This window comes from Rhinoraja longicauda, chromosome 15 (genome assembly GCF_053455715.1).
Source record: "Rhinoraja longicauda isolate Sanriku21f chromosome 15, sRhiLon1.1, whole genome shotgun sequence".
Taxonomy (NCBI): domain Eukaryota; kingdom Metazoa; phylum Chordata; class Chondrichthyes; order Rajiformes; family Arhynchobatidae; genus Rhinoraja; species Rhinoraja longicauda.
Genome location: NC_135967.1, coordinates 4,298,890 through 4,317,793, shown reverse-complemented (window position 1 = coordinate 4,317,793; position 18,904 = coordinate 4,298,890).

Sequence of the window (18,904 nt, the reverse complement as noted above, 5' to 3'; positions counted from 1 at the left end):
CCTGAACTACAGCCAAAACGGTACACGATAGCATGACAATTTTAGGCCCACCTTACTCACCGTCGTCCCTTTGGTGCTAATGGAAGAAGTTTCATTGAAATTGGAGTTACATTTTTAAAGTTATTCACATTTTAAAGTTTAAATCTATCTCCTAGGGAGGCAGGGGAGGGAGGGAGGGGGGGGGGGGTGGGGTGCAGGGAGGTGGGAGGAGGGGATAAGGGGGGTTGAGGGGGATGGAGTGGAGGGGAAGGGGGAGGGGAAAGGGAGGGGTGAGGGGGTGTAGAGGGGGGGGAGGGGTGGGGAGGGGGGAGTGGAGGGGGAGTGGAGGGAGGGGGAAGAGGGGAGGGGGGAGTGGGGGGGGGAGAGGGGAGGGGAGGGGGGGGGGGGAGGAGAGGGTGCTGCACCAATGCAGGAGAGGTTTGGGCCCACTTGGTCTAGTATTTTATAAATATGTTTTTTTTAAAAATGTAAGCAAAGTGAGATCCCAGCGCAGACTGCTGGTGAGTTGGACGTGTCACTTTATTGACTGTACTTCCGAAGTTACCTTACTGGTTTGACTGCACATTGGTTATAGACTAAAAACGCTGGAGTAAATCAACGGGTCAGACAGCATCTCTGGAAGAAAAGGAATAGGTGACGTTTCGGGTCAGGACCCTTCTTCAGACACCAGCATCTGCAGTTCCTGCCTAACGCTGCACATTGGGGTGTTGTGAGGTCACGTCAAGAGATGCTAAATTGCACATACTTCTTTTTTTTAATGTGTTGGACGCTCTTTGCTTTGGCATAAGATGAAAGAGTCTAAGGTTTTTAAGTCATTGGAAGGAAAGATCTGACATGTTCAGAATGACCCAGATCAGACTGTAAACAAAGGTGTGAGCTTTCGTGCCTTTGTGCACCACACCAATCAGAATGACAATCCTCCCTTCAGAGAGTTCAAAAAAAAGCCTGCTCAAATAAACATACCCATCCTCTTTTAGCAGCCTAGGATTAGTGGTAAGGCTATTAGTACAAGGCTGGAAAATCTCATCAAAATACACTGCTTCCACCTCTCTACAAATTAACTTCACCCACCGTCATTCCCTCACCCAAACCAGGCTCTTCCCCCTCACCCCACCACACTCACATACACATCTACACTAGGGTTGCCAACTTTCTCACTCGCAAATAAGGGACGCAAGGTGACATCACCGCCCCGCACCCCACGTGACCTCACCCAGCCAGCGGCCACGTGCTCCCCGCTCCACCAATGGCGGCCGCCCGGGTCGGGAGGCGGTTGGCTACGGAACCTCCATTAGGCAGCACCCGGGCCTCCGTGCCTACACATGTCCGGGCCTACAGCGGCCCCTGGGCCTACAGTGTCCTGGCCTACACTGTCCGGGCTTATAGCGGTCCCCGGGCCTACAGTATCTGGGGCCTACAGCGGCCCCTAGGCCTACAGTGTCCGGGCCTACACAGTCCGGGCCTACAGCGGCCCCTGGGCCTACAGTGTCCGGGCCTACACTATCCGGGCCTACAGTGTCCAAGCTACAGCGGCCCCCGGGCCTACAGTGTCCGGACCTACAGCACCCCCCGGACCTAATATGGGACAAGGGTGGTCCCGTAGGGTACAAACCAATTTAGCCCAATATACGGGATGTCCCGGCTAATACGGGACAGTTGGCAATCCTAATCTACTCCTATTCACACAGAAACAAGAATGACTGTGGTTCAGCATATTCCCATACACACTTCAACTTTGCATTTGAATGCAGACATAAAATCCATTCACTCTAATTTGCTTACAAAGCTGTTAAATAATGTCAGATCTATATCACCCAGACGCATTTGTCTCCTCATCATGGCAACACTGGTCTTTGTGTTCCTTTTCCCCCATAATATATACAATGAATACAATCAGGCTGCATATTGCTTAATGTTCATTCCAACGTTCTCTTCCAAAGTGTGAATGCCATTGATGGGAGAGCTGAGACAATGGAGGTATTCGAAAACAAAGGTGAGAGGTTTAAAACTATGGTGTTGCACAACAGGGTGCCAAAAATTGTAAAGTCTGCCACACTGGGGGTGTTAGACACAAAACGCTGGAGTAACTCAGAGGGACAGGCAAGCGTCACTGTATGGAAGGAATGCGTGATGTTGTTTAAGGGTTGAGACCCTTCTTCAGACTAACCCAAAACTCACCCATTCCTTCTATCCAGAGATGCTGCCTGTCCCGCTGAGTTACTCCAGCATTTTGTGCCTGTCCTGCTGAGTTACTCCAGCATTTTGTGCCTGTCCCGCTGAGTTACTCCAGCATTTTGTGCCTGTCCCGCTGAGTTACTCCACCATTTTGTGCCTGTCCTGCTGAGTTACTCCACCATTTTGTGCCTGTCCTGCTGAGTTACTCCACCATTTTGTGTCTATCTTCGGTGTAAACCAGCATCTGCAGTTCCTTCCTGCACACAGGGGTTGTTATGAGGCTGAGACGTGCTGTGAGTTTGGACCCAGGTTGCAGGTGATGAGTTTAGGTTTTAGAATTGTGGAATGCAGAAATCACAAAGGGATGTGTGAGGTTGTCAGTAGCAAAGAGCCAAGGTAGATGTAGAGATGGGGGTTGTAGTATTACTCCAGTCAGACAAACGTCATTAAACTATGCACAAACAATTAGTGCCAACATATAATTGTACAGTGAGAAGAAGTTGACCAGGGGCCTTCATTTTGTGGGTGTAAGGGTGTAAGGTCCATTTTCTTGTCTGCTTTGCTGAGTGAGTTGATGATGACCAGCCCGACTGATCCTCCGTCCCCCTCACCGTCTGGTCCGACCTTGAAGGTGATGGGGATCTGCTTTGGTGGGGGGGGCAAGTATGACAAGAATTGGCTGGAGCGGATAGCCAAGGTCAAGAATGAATAACCGCGAATAATGAGGTCATCAGGCGTGAGGTGCTGTTGGTGCTGCTGTACTTGGTGCATGTGTGGCCTGTTCTCCGCTCCTATGCCACAGCCATTACCCGGGCCATCTTCCAGTCCATCTGGGGTTCAGAGCAGGTCTGACGGGTCTCAATGTACAAGTGGGCAGACAACGGGGGCAAAAGCGTGCCCAACGTCGCCCTCACCCTGATGGCCACCTTCATGTGTGGCTGTGTGTAGAGTCAAAGCTCGTGGGCACTAAGTGTCACTACCTGCTGAGGTTCTACCTGTCCCTGGTGTTGCAAAGAATGGGCCTGGCACAGATGCTGCTCAATGTGCCAGCCAGCTGGACATTGCCGCACTACCCGTCCTTCATGCAGAGGTTCTTGCGGACCAACACCATTGCCCACGTCCATAGGGCAGAGGTCAGCAGGGAACATCCTGCAGGCACTGCAGGACAAGGACTCGATGGATCCTGTGGCATGGTTCCCTGAGACAGGCCTCATCACCAGAACTCGCCCAGAAGCATCAAGGCCTGGCTTGGCTGGTGGGGAGAGGGGCTCTCTCAGTCAGATCCTTCCTGCACCTTCGGAACCAGCGCACACTGCCCTTGGGGCGGCTGCTATGGAGAGGAGATGGTTGCCCACCTCTTCGCAGAGTGTGGATTTGAGAAGAGTCTGGGGAATGACATCACAGTTTAACCCGAACACCTCTGTAACTGAGGGCTCTGATTTACGGACTGTTCCCAGGGACACATTCAGAGACGGACATCAAGTGGTGCTGGAAGTTCATCAACTCAGTGAAAGACGCTCTTTGCCCAAAACTTGTTGACCTCCCAGCAGAGCGAGATGCCCGTCAGGGAATGTTGCCGACTGGCCCGCTCCAGACCGCAGGAGTACGTGCTGAGGGACGCCCTGAAGCTCAGTGCAGCCAACGCCAAGGCTCTGTGGGTGAGGACAAACAGTCTAGCCTCTCTCCACTGCAGGACATCAGATGAAGGGTCTGGTGGAGAAACCCCTCAAGCAAGGGGAGGGATATCACCAGGGGGCCACATGATTGGTAAGGGAGCCTGGTATAAGAATAGTTTATGAACACCACCGAACAGAACTCGAATGAATGTATAAACATGGAGAACGTTGGAAGAGAGTTTGCACTGTTCTTGTTCTGTGTAAATTAAAAAAATTCTGAATAAAGTTTATTTTCAGGAAAAAAAGTCGATGATAAGATATAACATAAACAAACACTAGTCTTGCTGCTTACCCACCTCAGGTGAGGTTGGTTGAGGAATGGAGGTGATAGAGACTGAATAGTTTCCCATTCGTCCTCTGAATTAGTTTCACTGCTACAATAACTATATTGTAGACGAGGTGCAGCAAGAAAGATTAAAAAAAACAAAAAGATAGATACAAAATGCTGGAGTAACTCTTCCCCTTCCCCCCCCCCCCCCCCCCTTCCCAGTTCTCCAACCCGTCCGACAGTCCCCGATTACGTTTTATCTCTGTTTGCTTTGTTGTCACGTTCTAGCTAACAACGATCTATTCTACATTTTCCTTAATCTCCATCTCTTTTGATGCCTCGTTTTTATACACTTTACCCTTCCTTATCTCTGTGTCTCCCTTTCCCCTGACTCTCAGTCTGAAGAAGGGTCTCGACCCGAAACGTCACCCATTCCTTCTCTCCAGAGATGCTGCCTGGCCCGCTGAGTTACTCCAGCATTTTGTGTCCATCTTTGGTGAAAACGAGCATCTGCAGTTCCTTCCTACATGATATTAAAAAAAACAGTTGAGACAGTAACACAGCCTTGCTTGTCACAGGTCTATTCTGAGACTAATTGTGCACCTATTAGATAGATCATGTTTTGCAAGTCACCTCCAGCCAAGTACAATAGTATAGGAAAATAACTGCCGGTGCTGGTACAAATCGAAGGTATCACAAAATGCTGGAGTAACTCAGCAGGTCAGGCAGCATCTCTGGAGAGAAGGAATGGGTGACGTTTCGGGTCGAGACCCTTCTTCAGTCAATAGACAATAGACAATAGGTGCAGGAGGAGGCCATTTGGCCCTTTGAGCCAGCAACGCCATTCAATGTGATCATGGCTGATCATTCTCAATCAGTACCCTGTTCCTGCCTTCTCCCCATACCCCCCAGTCTGAATGACTGTGGCTCAGTCAGTGGATAAGGCTCAGTGAAACTCCAAAACATCTGACCCATGGTTTAAGAGAGTAATGCCACTTTAATGGGAAGAATGCTACTGACAATGATGTGTGCTGTGGCAGGAAATACTACAAACCTGTTAAGAGAACGCTGGATAGTAAACACTTTGAAGCCCCTGGGGTGCAGCCTAACTAAATATTTTGCTTGGTTTAATACAGTCAGTTTCAAAAGGACCCAGGGCAGATTTGTATCTCGTTACCACCTTGTTTAAGGCTGTAAATGGGGTGAAAATGAGAAATGGGTCACTTGCTGGCGGAGGCCCACCCATTCTGATTTTCAGACAGACATTGTTTATCCAGCTCCACTCCCTCCAGAACAGGCAGAAGCTCCATTAAGGTATTGAGACAGATGTCAGACCCACTTATGACCCAAATGCAATACTTTCCTGTCACTGCTATTTCCTCAACCTGCCCATTAATCACGAGCGGTATAACATCTGTATTATGCTCCCTTCCCATGTTCAAAAGCTGGAAAGGTTTGAGGTCATTGGTACTTTGGTTTTGTCAGCTATGGCAAAGATCACAGTTTTGAAAGATAAGCAGTGGCCACGGTCGCTACCGTGTGCAGTTCTGGTCGTGACAACAGAAAGGACGCGGAAGCTTCGGTGTGGGCGCAGAAGAGGTTTACCGGAACGTTGCCTGGATTACAGGGTGTTACCTGGAAGGAGACGTTGGGCAAACTTGAATTGTTTTCTCTGGGACATCGGAGGTTGAGCGAAGAGCTGAAAGAAGTATATAAAATGATAAGAGGCACAGATAGGGTTGATGGTCAGAACGTTTTTTCCAGAGTGGAAACGTAGAAAATAGGTGCGGGAGTAGGCCATTCGACCCTTCGAGCCAGCACCGCCATTCAATATGATCATGGCTGATCATCCTAAATCAGTACCCCGTTCCTGCTTTTTCCCCACATCCCTTGATTCCATTAGCCCTAAGAGCTAAATCTAACTCTCTCTTGAAAACATCCAGTGAATTGGCCTCCACTGCCTTCTGTGGCAGAGAATTCCACACGTCAAAGCCTTTCAGGTAGGAGGGGCAAAGTTTAAAGGAGATGTGCAAGTTTATTTTCACACAGGGACTTGTGAGTGTATGGACCACACTGCCAATGGTGGTGGAGGCAGATAGGGTAGTGGGATTTAGGAGATTTGTAGATAGGTAAATGGGTGTGCAGGAAATGGACCAAGTGCAGGCAGAGGTAATTAATGTAACTTGGCACCGTGTTCAGCATGGACATTGTGGGCCGCAGGGCTTTTCCCTTGCTGTGCTGTTCTATGTTCTATGTACCCAATCCCAGAGGGAAGTGGCATGGGGAAGAAAGTGGGACAGATTGTGCATCTTTTCCCATGATGCATTTCTCTAGTCAATTCCATCTGCCCCCAATCACTAAATAAAACAAAAGCAGACTCCAGTTTCAGTTTAGTTTATTGTCACATGTACCGAGGTACAGTGAAAAGCTTTTGTAGCGTGCTAGCCAGCCAGCAGAAAGACAATACATGATTACAATCGATCCATTTACAGTGTGTGGATACACAATAAGAGAATAACGTTTAGTGCAAAGTAAAGCTGGCAAAGTGCAGTCAAGGATAGTCCGAGGGTCATCAAAGAGGTAGATAGTAGTTCAGCACTGCTCTCTGGTTGTGGTCGGATGGTTCAGTTACCTGATAACAGCTGGGAAGAAACTGTCCCTGAATCTGGTCGTGTGCGTTTCCACACTTCTATATCTTCTGCCCGATGCCAGATGTAAGGAAACCATCTGCAACGTGGCAAACTCAGTATTCAGTTATCCTGCTGGGATAGTTAAGGACCAGGAGCCCCCAAGGGAAGCCCATGTGGTTGCAGGGAGAAGATGCAAACTCTACTCAGACAGTCCCAGATGTCAGGTCTGAAACTGGCTTCCTGGAGCTGTGGGACTGCAGCATTAACCAATGCACCAAGTTAATGGCTCATAATTTACTTGGTGTCGCCTGTCCCAATCCTACCATGCCAGCTGCGGAATTTAAATTGAGGCAATTTGTATGATAATAGACAATAGACAATAGGTGCAGGAGGAGGCCATTCGGCCCTTTGAGCCAGCACCACCATTCAATGTGATCATGGCTAATCATTCTCAATCAGTACCCCGTTCCTGCCTTCTCCCCATACCCCCTGACTCCGCTATCTTTAAGAGCTCTTTCTAGCTCTCTTTTGAATGCATTCAGAGAATTGGCCTCCACTGCCTTCTGAGGTAGAGAATTCCACAGATTCACAACCCTCTGACTGAAAAAGTTTTTCCTCATCTCTGTTCTAAATGGCCTACCCCTTATTCTTAAACTATGGCCCCTGGTTCTGGACTCCCCCAACATTGGGAACATGTTTCCTGCCTCTAATGTGTCCAACCCCTTAATAATCTTATACGTTTCGATAAGATCCCCTCTCATCCTTCTAAATTCCAGTGTATACAAGCCTAGTCGCTCCAGTCTTTCAACATATGACAGTCCCGCCATTCCGGGAATTAACCTAGTAAACCTATGCTGCACGCCCTCAATAGCAAGAATATCCTTCCTCAAATTTGGAGACCAAAACTGCACAAGGTACTCCAGGTGTGGTCTCACTAGGGCCCTGTACAACTGCAGAAGGACCTCTTTGCTCCTATACTCAACTCCTCTTGTTATGAAGGCCAACATTCCATTGGCTTTCTTCACTGCCTGCTGTACCTGCATGCTTCCTTTCAGTGACTGATGCACTAGGACACCCAGATCGTGTTGTACGTGATCATGATTTTAGATCTAAAATATGCAGCCTTTTTAACGAGCCTCTGACAAGGTCCAGCAAGTCCGTCAGTTCAGGGGCAATGAAAGATGAACCACAAATGCCAGTGGCATCCTCCCTCCACAAATGAATACAAATCTGTGAATGGAGGAGTACGGCAGCATTGTGGTAGCGTTGCTGCCTCACAGCGCCAGAGACCCGGGTTCGATCCTGACCACGGGTGCTGTCTGTACAGAGTTTGTACACTCATCCCTGGAGCAACTGGATAAGAGAGACACCTGCGTCAGACTCCTATTCACAGACTACAGCTCTGCCTTTAACACCATTATCCCACCTACGCTTATTACGGGACTTGGAGTCAGTGCTCATCCCTGCAACTGAATCCTTGACTTCCTAACCGACAGACCACAATCAGTGAGGATAGGGGACAAATCAACGTGGAATTCTCTGCCTCAGAAGGCAGTGGAGGCCAATTCTCTGAATGCATTCAAGAGAGAGCTAGATAGAGCTCTTAAGGATAGCGGAGTCAGGGTGTATGGGGAGAAGGCAGGAACGGGGTACTGATTGAGAATGATCAGCTATGATCACATTGAATGGTGGTGCTGGCTCGAAGGGCCGAATGGCCTACTCAAGTCAAGTCAAGTCAAGTCAAATTTATTTGTCACATACACATACACGATGTGCAGTGAAATGAAAGTGGCAATGCCTGCGGGTTGTGCACAAAAAAGAATTACAGTTACAGCATATAAATAAAGTTAATAAGTTACTATTAGTGTCGACAAAAATTTAGTCTCTGGGGTTATAAAAGTTGACAGTCCTGATGGCCTGTGGGAAGAAGCTCCGTCTCATCCTCTCCGTTTTCGCAGCGTGACAGCGGAGGCGTTTGCCTGATCGTAGCATCTGGAACAGTCTGTTACTGGGGTGGCAGGGGTCCCTCATGATCTTGCTTGCTCTGGATCTGCACCTCCTGATGTATAGGTCCTGCAGGGGGATGAGTGTAGTTCCCATGGTGCGTTCTGCCGAACGCACTACTCTCTGCAGGGCCATCCTGTCCTGGGCTGAGCTGTTCCCAAACCAGACTGTAATGTTGCCGGACAGGATGCTCTCTACAGCCCCAGAGTAGAAGCAATGAAGGATCCTCAGAGACACTCTGAATTTCCTCAATTGTCTAAGGTGGTAAAGGCGCTGCTTAGCCTTACCCACCAGTGCGGCAATGTGCGTTGCCCACGTCAGATCCTCTGTGATGCGGACTCCCAAGTATTTAAAACTGCTCACCCTATCCACAGTAGACCCATTTATCTCCAGTGGCGTGTATGTCCTTGGATGTTTAGCCCTTCTGAAGTCCACAATCAGCTCCTTTGTTTTAGTGACATTCAAGAGGAGGCTATTGTCCTGACACCAGAGTGCCAGATCAGCCACCTCCTCCCAGTAGGCCTTCTCATCGTTGTTGGAGATCCGGCCCACCACCACAGTGTCATCAGCAAACTTGATGATGGAGTTTGAGCTGAACCTGGCCCCACAGTCATGTGTGTACAGGGAGTACAGTAGGGGGCTAAGGACGCAGCCCTGGGGGATTCTATGTTCAGGGTGAGGGAGCTAGATGTGTGTTCCCCCATCCTGACCACTTGGGGCCTGGCAGTGAGAAAGTCCAGGACCCAGACACACAGAGGGGTGCTAAGCCCCAGTTCCAGCAGCTTCTCAACCAGTCTGCTGGGGACTATTGTGTTGAATGCTGAACTAAAGTCAATGAACAGCATCCTCACATAGCCCCCCTGGCTGTCCAGATGAGAGAGAGCGGTGTGTAGAACCTGGGAGACCGCATCATCCGTGGACCTGTTCGGACGGTATGCGAACTGTAGTGGGTCCATGTTGTGAGGAAGGAGGGCACAGATGTGCTTCTTGATTAGCCTCTCAAAGCATTTCATGACAACCGAGGTGAGGGCCACCGGTCGGTAGTCATTTAAACACGCTGGAGAGGCATTCTTTGGCACCGGTACAATGATGGATCTTTTGAAGCATGCAGGGACCACGGACTTTGCCAAGGAGAGGTTGAATATTGTGGTGAGCACTGGAGCAAGCTGAGTAGCACAAGACTTTAGTACTCGCCCAGATATACCATCTGGGCCTCCAGCTTTCCTCGTGTTCACACGCGTCAGAGCCCACGTCACCTCATGCTCGGACACCGAGAATGTGTGCACATCCCCGGGGGTGGATCCCCCTCCAGCCTCGCTAGCCAGTGCCCCCTCGGAGCTGTTTTTAGACGGCGAGCTGGTGGTGTTACCCGTCTCAACCCGTGCATAAAAAGAGTTCAGGTCATCAGCTAAGGAGGAGCCGGCACTTCCGGTTGAGGGGGTGCTGGACCTGTAGCTGGTTATTGTCCGTAGCCCCTGCCAAAGGCGCCTGGTGTCCTGCTGCTCCATCTGTGACTCCATCTTGTCCCGGTACCTCCTTTTTGCATCCTTCACTGCCCTTCGCAGTCGGTAGGACTCTCCCTTGTAGTGGTCCATGTTGCCGGATGCCAGGCCGGAGTTGTAAGCAGCGGTGCGAGCATTCAAGGCCACGCGAATAGACCTGTCCACCCAGGGTTTTTGGTTAGGGAAGATACTGACCCTTACCGTGGGGATGATGGTATCGGCTATTGTGGCAATGAAGTCCGTAACCGCTTCCGCAAACTCATTTACGTCTCTGGAACTTGCTTGGAACATGTTCCAGTCGACTTCGCTCAGTGCACCTTGCAGCATGGCCTCTGAATGGTCAGCCCACCGCTTTACATCCCTCGTCACTGTCGCTTCCCTGCACCTATTGTCTATTGTCTATTGTCTCTACGATAATCCTCAACACCACAAGGATGTGTACTTGTCCCCCTTCTTCACTATCTGCACACCCACGACTGTGCAGCCATGTACAGATCTAATTACATTTACAAATTGGCAGACGACACCACCATTGAGGGCCGGATATCAAATAACGATAATAGGGAGGAGATCGTGAACCTTGTGTCCTGGTGTGGAGACAACAACCTTTCTCTCAATGTCAGCAAGACAAAGGAGATAGGAAGCAAAGTGGGGTACACATACCCCAGTCTGCATCGACGGCGCCAAAGTAGAGATTCCTAGGATTCAATATCACCAACAACCTCTCCTGGACCACCCATATTGAAGCAACAACCAAGAAAGCACACCAAGGCCTCCACTTCCTTAGAAGGCTTAGGAGGTTTGGCATGTCCCCAACAACTCTACCCAACTTCTACAGGTGCACCATCAAAGGCATTTAATCAGGATGCATCACAGCTTGGTTTGGGAACAGCTCCATCCATGACCGCAAGAAATTACAGGGAATTGTGGATGCAGCCCAGACCATCACACAAACCAACCTCCCTTCTATTGACTCCATTTACACCTCACACTGCCTCGGCAAGGCCAGCAGCATCATCAAGGACCAGTCGCTCCCTGGCCACTCCCTCTTCCCCCCTCTCCCATCGGGTAAAGGTATAGAAGTGTGAAAATGCACACCTCCAGATTCAGGGACAGTTTCTTCCCAGCTGTTATCAGGCAACTGAATCATCCTACCACAGCCAGAGAGCAGTGCTGAACTATTATCTACCTCTTTGGTGACCGTTGGACTATCCTTGATCGGACCTTGCTGGCTTCACCTTGCACTAAACGTTATTCCCTTATCATATGTATTTGGAATGTAAATTGCTCGATTGTAATGACGTATTGTCTTTTCGCTGACTGGATAGCACGCAACAAAAGCTTTTCACTGTACCTCAGTACATGTGACAATAAACTAAACTGAACCGAACTGAACGTTCCCCCTATAAAGCATTGTTTTCCTTTGAGTGCTCTGGTTTCATCCCACATCCCAAAGATGAGCAGGTTTGTAGGTTAATTGGCTTCTGTAAAAATTGTCCCTAGTGTGTTCGAGGGAACTAGTGAATAAGGTGATTATTGGTCGGCGCGGCCTCAATAGGCCTAAGGGCCTGTTTCCACGTTGTATTAGTTTAGTTTAGTTTAGAGATACAGCGCGGAAACAGGCCCTTTGGTCCACCGAGTCTGCACCGACCAGCGATCCCCGCACACTAACACTATCCTACACATGCTAGGGACAATTTACATTTAAAAAAAACCATAATTAACCCATAAACTTGTACGTCTTTGGAGTGTGGGATGAAACCAAAGATTTCGGAGAAAACCCACGTGCCCACGGGAAGAAAGTACAAACTCCATATAGACAGCACCTGTAGTCAGGATCGAACCTGGGTCTCTGGCGCTGTAAGTGCTGTTATGGCAGCAATGCTATCGCTGTTCCACCGTGCCACCCTAAACTTTAAGCTAAACTAAATCATAAGGTGCGTCATGCTTACTCCTCCAACCAATAAGATCATAGCTTCTACTGCCATTCTTCCTGCATGATTCCCAAATCACTCAGTAAGCAAGGGGCTATCAATCTCAGCTTTGAAGATGCTGAGATACTAGATGAGACCTCTTCGGATCGTTCACCTTGTTGTGGTGAAGAGGCTTGCGTGCCCCCGTGATTCTGAGAGCGATGGCGTGGGAAGCACTAGCTTCTGGTAGGGCCACCCATGGCGGTAAGGTCGAGGATGAGGGTCCAGACTAAGAACGATCCCACCTACAAGACCTCAACGGCAGACCAGGCGGGCAAAGTTATCTCAACGGCTGTAAAGGCGGATGAAGGCTGCAACAGATCTATCAGCTCCGATCGTCTTGGTTCCCTTGCCATTGGAATGAGTTGATTGATTTGTGAAGGAGCGTGTGCTTCTTGGAGTGCAATGGCGCAGCGGTAGAGTTGCTGCCTTACAGCGAATGCAGCGCCTGAGACTCAGGTTCGATCCTGACTGTGGGCGCCATCTGTACGGAGTTTGTACGTTCTCCCCGTGACCTGTGTGTGTTTTCTCCGAGATCTTCGGTTTCCTCCCACACTCCAAAGACGTGCAGGTATGTAGGTTACTTGACTGGGTAAAATGTAAAAATTGTCCCTAGTGGGTGTGGGATAGTGTTAATGTGCGGGGATCGCTGGGCGGCACGGACTCGGTGGGCCGAAGGGCCTGTTTCCACACTGTATCTCTAAAAAATCTAAAAAATCAAGTACACGTTAAACAAACACACTCACAGGCGTCTTCGTTCTGACAACGTAGCCCATCATCCTCGACCTCGAGGGATCGCCACGACGACTAGATGAGAATTTGTCTTGTCATCATGTCCGCCACTGACACGGGCTGACGGGCGTGATCCTCTGCTGTAATGTTCCATGTAGACAAGAGGAACGGCAGATGCTGGTTTACTAAAAAGACCTCTGTTCTTTGCTCTGTATTCTAAACCTGCCAGTTCCCAGGCTGTGGGCTGTGGAACACTGAGGGCCATCACAGCAGTTTTGTAGGAAAGAAAAATACTAGCAGCTCCTTGATGGGTAAATATAAAATAATATGCTCATGGTAGTTCACACAGTTCTTGAGGGTTAGATGTGGTTTACACATCGAAAGGTTTGGGTGTTAAATGCCAAAGCATGCACAGCTCGCCGGTGTAGTGGATTTCAACGATTCTCAACCCTTTGAATTGAATTCAGCATTCTTCTCACAGTTATATCATTCCATTTGTGGTTCGTGCTTGCATTAAATCGGGCATGGCCACCATATCCAGCAGGTCTCATTTCCATTACTCTCCTCTCTGGTAACAACCAGATTAATCTTGAACTTTGTCCCCTTTGATCTCTCGCTTTCACACCTTACCCTTCCATACCTGTGTTTCCCTCTTCCCTGAATCTCAGTCTGAAGAGGGGTCTCAACCCAAAACGTCACCCATTCCTTCTCTCCAGAGATGATGCCTGTCCCACTGAGTCACTCCAGCATTGTGTGTCTATCTTCGGTGTAAACCAGCATCTGCAGTTCTTTCCTACACACAGCGAGATTAAATGATCCTTCAAAAATTATTGATCAAATATATTGAAATCTGTGACTATTGTTTCCATGGTGATATTTTTTGCCACTACAATTGATTCAGGATTGGAAGCTAATCAATTGGATTTTGTATAACTCTCATATTTTATGGGGTCTTCACAACCTTTGTGATTATCACCTTTGTGATCTGAGCTTATTTTGAAGAGCACGATGATGCAGAAGAATTGATCAGGTGTGTGCTTGGCATGTGTGCAAGATATCATAATCCCTACCTAATATAGTTCACTCAACAATTGTTCTCAAAGAAAAGTTACAATGTGTGAAATGGGGATATACTTAAAATGTCTCCTTTAAAGATTTCTCCTTTAAAGACATTGTTTAGCAGTCTCCATTTTAGCTCTGGGACTGGGATTTCAACAATGGGGCGGTCAGCACCACTTCACATTCTGGCTACGGGTGTCCCAAATGAAATTAGTCTGATCACTCCAAAGCCCAGCGTCTGGAAAGCACAGTCAAAGTAAACGATCAATCTCACACAGAGGAAATAACATTAGCTGCCCTGGGACCTGGAGAATTCACACTGATGCAATGTGTACTTGAAAGTAGTCTTCTGAGACCGGCGTTAAAGGCATCTCACGGCGCAGCACAAAGGAAGCTTAACGCCACATTAGGCTGAGTAACACGATACATTTGATCTGGGAGTGCTTGAAATTGACAGTCCAGGATGTACTAAGTGGAAATATGCTGAATTCCTCAGCACTCAACCCCCCCACCTTCACAGTTACCAAAAGTCACCAAAAGGTTGGGGCTTAAATCAAACAGGGGCACATAAAACGTTTGTATTGTTTTTCGACAGGTGAACATGGAAATGGATTGAAATTTACTTTCATTAATTCGAAAGGGGAATAAATGTGAGTACCATTCCTTCTCTCCTGAGATGCTGCCTGACCTGCTGAGTTACTCCAGCATTTTGTGAATAAATACCTTTGATTTGTATCAGCATCTGCAGTTATTTTCTTATATTAGATAATAGGTAGATATGGGGGGGGGGGGGGGGGATTCCATCTTGATCACTCGTGCAGTGCATTTCTAAAGGTATTGCTTCATTTGGATTAACTCCTATTAATTTAATTCCATTGATTTCACCAACAGTCAAAAGTAAATTCTCCCTACCTTTGTTCAGCAGGGCTGGCCCCTTTCCATCTACATTGCATTGTGTGCCAGGCCTCTGTGGTTGCAGGTGGAATTGAATTTTGCTCTCTGCCTGCTGGTTAGGAAGTTGGTCGGACTTTTGAGAGTGAGAAAAGATCATGGTTAACCGTGAACTCCCACAAGATGAAGCCATCGGCCACCCACCAAGTAGCAGGCCCATTTCAAGGAAAACTATCTAATTACACATATTCCAATTTATATCAAACAGTCTGAATGCTGAGATCCAATGGCACAAAAGCCAGTCTGCATCAGCGTCCAAATGAAAAATTGGAAGGGGACCTGACCATCTGCCTGCAGCGTAAATATTGGACCATGCTAAGCCACATTTATACACAGTGCGAAAAGGTGTCTCTCTGTACTGAACAAGTGGACAATCACAGACCTGCCAAACATTATTTGCAATGAGGTGTAAACAATAACCTTATTACAGACTCCCGACTGTAATCACACTTGGTGGCACAGAAACAATCAACTTAACCACTCCACATTCCACCAACTGGTGATCAAAGTTTAACATGAATATATTTTGCATGGCTCCCTCTAGAAGGTGTCCCTTTACCTCCCCCCTCAACTCCATCCAAGGACCCAAACAGTCTTTCCAGGTGAGACAGAGGTTCACCTGCACCTCCTCCAACCTCATCTATTGCATCCGCTGCTCTAGATGTCAACTTCTTTACATCGGCGAAACCAAACGCAGGCTCGGCGATCGTTTCGCTCAACACCTTCGCTCAGTCCAACCAGGCTGAGCACTTCAACTCCCCCTCCCACTCCCTGTTTGACTTTTCTGTCATGGGCCTCCTCCAGTGCCATAGTGAGGCCCACCGGAAATTGGAGGAACAGCACCTCATATTTCGCCTGGGCAGCTTGCAGCCCAGTGGTATGAACATCGACTTCTCCAACTTTAGATAGTTCCTCTGTCCCTCTCTTCCCCTCCCCCTTCCCAGTTCTCCCTCTATCTTCCTGTCTCCACCTATATCCTTCCTTTGTCCCGCCCTCCTGACATCAGTCTGAAGAAGGGTCTCGACCCGAAACGTCACCCATTCCTTCTCTTCTGAGATGCTGCCTGACCTGCTGAGTTACTCCAGCATTTTGTGAATAAATACCTTCGATTTGTACCAGCATCTGCAGTCATTTTCTCACTCTAGAAGGTGTGGTCATCTAAAGAACACGTATTTACCATGAGAGCCTGGCCTGTCCAATCTCCCCTCCTGAGACAACCACTCCCTTTCCAGGTAGCAGTCTAGTGAACCCTCTCTGAGCTGTTTCCACAAGGTTAACCTTCTTCCTTAAATGAAGAATCCATGCTGCAGATAGTACTCTAGATATTCTTTAAATAAAATGAAAGAATAATCTTCTAACTCTTGCATTCCATTTCCCCTAGCAATCAGCAGTAAATTGTTGTTGGAACTCAGAGCAGTACAGCACAGGAACAGGCTCTTTGGTCCACAACGTCCGTACCGAACATGCAGCGTAATTAAACTAATCCCTTCTGCCTGCACATGATTCACATTCCTCCTTTCAGAATCAGAATCAGAATCAGAATTACCTTTATTGTCATCCAAAAAACCAAGTCTTTTGGACAAGATTTCGTCACTCACAGTCCAACAATAAGAGCAATAAAATAAGCAATTACACACACAATCACAAACCAACACAAAACAAAAAAAAGAAACATCCATCACAGTGAGTCTCCTCCAGTCCCCTCCTCCCTGTGATGGAAGGCCAGAATGTCTTTTCTCTTCCCCTGCCGTCTTCTCCCGCGGTCAGGCTGTTGAAGTTGCCACGTTCCAGGCCGCGCCGGACGATGAAAGGTCCGCGGAGGGCCGACCCAAGCCCCGCGATCTGGGCGGGCGAAGACGCTGCCGCTGCTGGAGCTCCCGATGTCGGCCCCCACCCAGGGGGCTGCGAGCTTCCGACGTCCACACGGCCCGCGCCGAAGAAGCCTCCGAAGGCGAGTCGCGGCCACTCCCGCAGCCTCCGAAGGCAGCCAGCTCCGCAGATGGTGAGTCCGGTCCACGAGCTCTGTGAACCAGAGCCCAGGTGGTCCCAAGTGGAGGCCGCCAGCTCCAGGTGTTTGGCCGATGGTAGGCCGCAGCGGGAACGGAGACACCACCCAGAAAACAAAGGTTGGGTCTCCGTTCGGAAGAGACAGTTTTACAATTTTACATTCCCACCACCCCCCCCCCCACATAGTACACAACCACAAAAAAACACTACATCACATCTACACACTACAATTAAGACAAAAAACAACAAAAAACACAAAAGACAAACAGACCACAGGTAAGCTGCAGCTGCTAGGGCAGCGCTGCCATTCACTGCATATATCTGCACTCTGTCTTAAATGCCGCTATCATATCTGCTTCCACCACCACCCCTGGCAGCTCATTCCTGACACCCACCACCCACTGTTTAAAATACTTGCCACGCATATCTCCTTTAAACTTTCCCCCTCTCACCTTAAGTGTTTGACATATCCATCTTAGTAAAAAGATTCTGACTGTCTATCCTGTCAACGCCTCTCATAATTTTATAAACTTCTATCAGAGTTCCCTCAATTTCCAAAAGTAATTAAAGTTTGTCCAACCTCTCCTTGTAGTTAGTACCGTATAATCCAGGTAGCATCCCAGTAAACCTCTTCTGCACTCTCTCCAAAGCTCCATATCCTTATTGTTTTCATGTTTCAATGGTACATAATTTGTCACGTGTACAGTGAAATTCGTTTTTGTATACAGTTCAGAACAAGTATCACTGTATATATAAGCACTTAGTTACATCTTAGAGACGTATCTCAGATACAGTACAAGTGTTTAGCTTCTTGTAATGGGCTGACCAGAAATGCACATAATACTTCAAATGTGGCCTAGTCAAACTCTCTATTCAAGACAGAGCTAGATAGAGCTCTTAAGGATAGCGGAGTCAGGGGGTATGGGGAGAAGGCAGGAACGGGGTACTGATTGAGAATGATCAGCCATGATCACATTGAATGGCGGTGCTGGCTCGAAGGGCCGAATGGCCTCCTCCTGCACCTATTGTCTGTAACTTTGTAAATCTGCGACTTGATCTCCTTATATGCAATGCCAAAACCGATGAAGGCAAGCATGCTAAATGCTTTCTTTACTGTTCTAACTGTTTGTGCTGCTACTTTCATGGAGCTATGCTCTTGGATCCCAAGATCCTTTTGTGCATAAATGTTTTTAAAGGTTCTACCACTAACTCTATACTTTTCACTTACATTCGACCTGTCAAACTCCAACACACTTTGAACCATATCTCCTTCATACAGAAATTACATAAACTCTATCTGCCATTTCACTGCCATGATTGTAACTAGTCTCTATCCTGTTCTGTTTTGATAGACTTCTTCGATGTTGCAGAAATACCAATGTTTGTGTCATCTGCAAACTTACTTACCAACCCAAGTAATCACTTACTTTCTTTATTTAATTTAGTTTAGAGACTCGGCATGGAAGCAAGTCCTTTGGCCACTGAGTCCAAGCCGACCAATGATCACGAATACACTAGTTCTATACTGCACGCTAGGGGCAATTTACAGAAGACAAATAACCTACAAAAAACCTGCACATCTTTGGAATGTGAGACGAAATTGGAGTACCCGGAGAAAGCCCACGCAGTCACGGGGAGAACGTACAAACTCCATCCAGACAGCACCCGTGGTCAGGATCAAACCCGGGTCTCTGGCGATGATGTCTACCGCTGTACCACCGTGCCATCCAAGTAATTTATATATATGGAAAACAACGGAACTCCCAACACTGATCCCTAAAAAACACCCCTGGCAGCAGACAGAATAAAGCTCTTCCACTCCTACGCTCTGTCTTCTGTTGATATGCCAGCTTTGAATCCAATCAAAACTGACTTGCCAAGTTTTGAATCGTTTGGGTTCCATGCATCTCAACCATCTGGATCAGCC